Source organism: Arachis ipaensis, chromosome B8, assembly GCF_059453495.1.
Source record: "Arachis ipaensis isolate K30076 ecotype BB chromosome B8, ASM5945349v1, whole genome shotgun sequence".
Classification (NCBI taxonomy): Eukaryota; Viridiplantae; Streptophyta; class Magnoliopsida; order Fabales; family Fabaceae; genus Arachis; species Arachis ipaensis.
In genome coordinates, this window is record NC_142443.1 from 57,219,441 (window position 1) to 57,224,558 (window position 5,118).

A 5,118-nucleotide genomic window follows, 5' to 3' on the forward strand; every position below is an offset into this window, starting at 1 on the left:
AATCTGAAAAAATCATCAAAATGATTCTTGAAGCAAGAAAAAGCAACAAAGAACAAAGCTTGCAAAAAAAAAAAAAAAGCAAGCAGAAAAAGCCAATAACCCTTAAAACCAAAAGGCAAGGGCAATTAAGAAGGATCCCAAGGCTTTGAGCATCAGTGGATAGGAGGGCCTAAAGGACTGAAATCCTGGTCTAAGCGGCTAAACCAAGCTGTCCCTAACCATGTGCTTGTGGCGTGCAGGTGTCAAGTGAAAACTTGAGACTGAGTGGTTAAAGTCAAGGTCCAAAGCAAAAAGAAGAGTGTGCTTAAGAACTCTGGACACCTCTAATTGGGGACTTTAGCAAAGCTGAGTCACAATCTGAAAAGGTTCACCCAGTTATGTGTCTGTGGCATTTATGTATCCGGTAGTAATACTGGAAAACAAAGTGCTTAGGGCCACGGCCAAGACTCATAAAGAAGCTGTGTTCAAGAATCATCACACTGAACTAAGAGAATCAATAACACTATCTGAATTCTGAGTTCCTATAGATGCCAATCACTCTGAGCTTCAATGGATAAAGTGAGATGCCAAAACTGTTCAGAAGCAAAAAGCTACTAGTCCCGCTCATCTAATTAGAATCTGAGCTTCAATCAAAAACTCTGAGATATTATTGCTTCTCAACCTATTAGTCTTTTATTTTATTTGTCTAGTTGCTTGAGGACAAGCAACAGTTTAAGTTTGGTGTTGTGATGAGCGGATATTTTATACGCTTTTTGGGGATAATTTCATATAGTTTAGAGTATGTTTTAGTTAGTTTTTAGTCTATTTCTAGTAGTTTTTAGGAAAAATTCATATTTCTGGACTTTACTATGAGTTGTGTGTTTTTCTGTAATTTTAGGTATTTTTCTGGCTGAAATTGAAGGAGCTGAGCAAAAATCTGATTCAGGGTGAAAAAGGACTGCTGATGCTGTTGGATTCTGACCTCCCTGCACTCAAAGTGGATTTTCTGGAGCTACAGAACTCGAAATGGCATGCTTCCAATTGCGTTGGAAAGTAGACATCCAGGGCTTTCCAGCAATATATAATAGTCCATACTTTGCACAAGGATAGACGACGTAAACTGGCGTTCAACGCCAGTTCTCTGCCCAATTCTGGCGTCCAGCGCCAGAAAAGGATCAAAAACTGGAGTTGAACGCCCAAACTGGCATAAAAACTGGCGTTCAACTCCACAAATGGCCTCTGCACGTGACTCACTTAAATCTCAGCCCCAGCACACACCAAGTGGGCCCCAGAAGTGGACCTCTGCATCATCCATCATAGTCCACTCATATTTTGTAACCCTAGGCTACTAGTTTAGTATTTAAACAACTTTTAGAGACTTATTTTGTATCTCATGACATTTCAGATCTAAACTTTGTATTCTCTGACGGCATGAGTCTCTAAACCCCATTGTTGGGGGTGAGGAGCTTTGCTGTGTCTCGATGAATTAATGCAAGTATTTCTGTTTTCCATTCAAACACGCTTGTTTTTATCTAAGATGTTCATTCGCGATTAACCGTGATGAAGGTGATGATCTGTGACATTCATCACCTTCCTCAAACCATGAACGTGTGCCTGACAACCACCTCCGTTCTATATCCGATTGAATGAGTATCTCTTAGATTGTTTAATCAGAATCTCCGTGGTATAAGCTAGAACTGATGGCAGCATTCATGAGAATCCGGAAAGTCTAAACCTTGTCTGTGGTATTCCGAGTAGGATTCAAGGATTGAATGACTGTGACGAGCTTCAAACTCCTGAAGGCTGGGCGTTAGTGACAGATGCAAAAGGATAGTAAATCCTATTCCAACCGGATCGAGAACCAACCGGTGATTAGCCGTGCTGTGACAGAGCACGTGAGCGTAGTTTTCACTGGAAGGATGGAAGGTAGCCATTGACAACGGTGATCCACCAACACACAGCTTGCCATAGGGGGACGTGCGTGCGTGAACAAGAAGACAGAGGAAAGCAGAGATTCAGAAGACAAAGCATCTCCAAAACTCCAACATATTCTCCATTACTGCACAACAAGTATCTTTTAATTTATGCTCTACTGGTTACTCACAATTCAATTGATAAACATAATTGACTTCCTGACTAAGATTTACAAGATAACCATAGATTGCTTCAAACTAACAATCTCCGTGGGATTCGACCCTTACTCACGTAAGGTATTACTTGGACGACCCAGTGCACTTGCTGGTCATGTGTGCGAAATTGTAAGAGAGTAACAATTTTGTGCACCAGGTATCTCACTGGGAATTCTCTATACTTTGACATAGAGACTCCCACTTTTTGCTTGTGCAGGACTACCAAAAATCACTATGGATCCAAATGAGGATGCACAATCCAGAAGAACCTTGAAATCTTATACAGCTCCCACTCCTGACTTCTATGGAAGGAGCATTAGTATATCTCCTATTACAGTAGCTCATTTTGAACTCAACCCACAGTTGCTCATCTTGGTGCAACAAACTTGCCAGTTTCACAGACTTCCTCAGGAAGACTGATTAAGTGAATTTGTTTGTTGGTATAGAATTTGTCAATAAATGAATTCTTCGTTGTAAGTATAGTTCTAAACCAACTAACAATCCTCCCAATTAAAAATTTGGTAGTCACATGTACAAACCCCAAATAAGAATTAACCGGAGTATTTGGACTCCGGGTCGTCTCACGAGGAATTGCAATGAAGTGTATGATTATTGGCTATGAAGGGACAAAGGGGGTATGATTGATAAAGGGGTAAGGAAATAAATGGACAAGAATTTAAATGACAAGAAGAGTAAATTAAACAAGTAACTAAAGAAAGAAAGTAATAAAGGGAGATATTCATGGCAAAGATTGAGAATATAGGCTTTCTATCCTAGTCATACAATGATTAATTCACCCTATTTAGTCAACTCCAACACATAGGGAGAAAGTCAAACCAGACTAATCAATCATATCACAATAATAAACAAGAATTTATCTCATTACGTCATCCCCGATGATGGAGGAAGGTATCATGTTATCCTCATACTCAGAGAAAGTCTAATAAGACTAGTTAACCTCAATCCAAATGTACTAATCAACTCACCAATAGAATTAGCAAAAGATTAGAGTCAATGGAAATCATATTAACTAACAACTCTAGATCACCAACATAAGTTGGATTTTCATGACTCAAGATTGCCTAATTACTCTTTCCAAGCCAAGAATTCTCAAAATCTACTTTAACATCCAACCAAGCATTTTTACAAACACTTAGTGGGTACAAAAGGAGAGCATGGTAAATACGCAAGAATTATAAATCTACCAACTACAAATTGCAAGGAGACAAGATCAACAACTCAAATCAACAATAAAAGACATCAAACATTAATTACATTAATAGAAAATCCAACATGAGTATTCATAAACATAAAAGAAGCATAAAAGTAAAATTAACATCACAAACTAAGAGAATGGAAGTGTAGAAGCAAGAATTTATAAAGAAAATAAGATAAAAACATGAAGTTGAACCTATATCTAAGATGCAAAATAGCCTAAGAACCCTAATTCTAGAGAGAAGAGGGAGCTTCTCTCTCTAGAAACTAACCTACATGATGCTAATCCTATAACTAATTGCTCCTCATTTGCTTGGACTTCAATTCCGCATGAAATACACTCAGAAACAAGTTGGATTTGGGCCTGGGCAACTCAGAAATCGCCACCAGCGTTTTGCCTTTAACTGGGTCACGTGAGAGTATCGGCGCGTACACGCCATAAGCGCGTGCGCGTTGATTGGCAAATTCTTCATCCGCGCGGACGCATCATGTACGCGTGCGCGTCCTTATGCGAAACCACTTCTGTGCGTGCACGCCTTGTACGTGTGCGCGCCCATTGATGCATTCCCAATCTTTGTTTCGTCATGCATTCTCCTCTTTGTATACTTTTCTCCTCATTTCTTCCATCCAATACTTGCCTTATGAACCTGAAATCACTCAACAAACACATCAAGGTATCGAATGGAATTTAAGTGAATCAAAATCACCAATTTAAGGGCCTAAAAAGTATGTTTTTACACTTAAGCACAATTCAAGGGAGAATTACAAAATCATGCTATTTCATTGAATAAATGTGGGAAAAGGTGCTAAAATCCCCTAAAATAAGTACAAGATAAATCACGAAATCGGGGTTTATCAAACCTCCCCACACTTAAACTAAGCATGTCCTCATGCTAAAATCAAGAGAGAAGCAAAGGGTATTAACATTTATTTAATGCAAACTAACTAAATGCAATCTATCTATATGCAACCTATTTACATGATGCAATGGCTTAGTCAAAATGAATCAATCTCCAAGAATATATGTGCAAGCTCAAGGGCTAAGGCATTAGCGATCAAAGCAAACCCACAATTGAATTGAATCATTGAGAAATTTCACAAACTTGCAAGAAAAGATGATCATGGGTGGAAACATGTAATTGAGCGATCGAACCCTCGCCGGATGTGTATCCGCTCTAGGCACTCAAGTGTATGGGGTTGATTCACACAATTCTCCCCTAATCATGCCTTCCAAGATTTGTCTTTCATCTAACAATCAACAATTACTTTATGCATGCATATAAATATCATGAGGACTTTCCCATAGGTTATGGGGCTAAGGTCAAGGTAGGATGCATATGGTCAAGTGAGCTTGAAATTCGAATCTTTGATTAACTTAAACTTTTCACCTAACCTATGACAACCTATACAATTCTAAAATAACCTAACTACCCATTCTTCACTTTTCACACACACTCATGTATTCTTTTTTTGATCACCACACATATGCATTGATTTTTATTGAACCTTGAACTTTGGGGCATTTTGTCCCCTTTTTTATTGCTTTTTTTTCTCTTTCTTTTCTATATATTTTTTTTGTTTTTTTCATTTTTTTTCTTTTCTTTTCAAACTAAAATATATACAAGAACATCAATGCATATGGTTAACACATGATTAATACATGAGTATGTACCCAATTCCCAAAATTTTTCAACAAAAACACACACACACTTTTATCTCTACCCAATGTACCCAACTTTCCCAAAATCAAATGATGAACACTCTCACTAGCCTAAGCTAATCAAAGATCCAAATT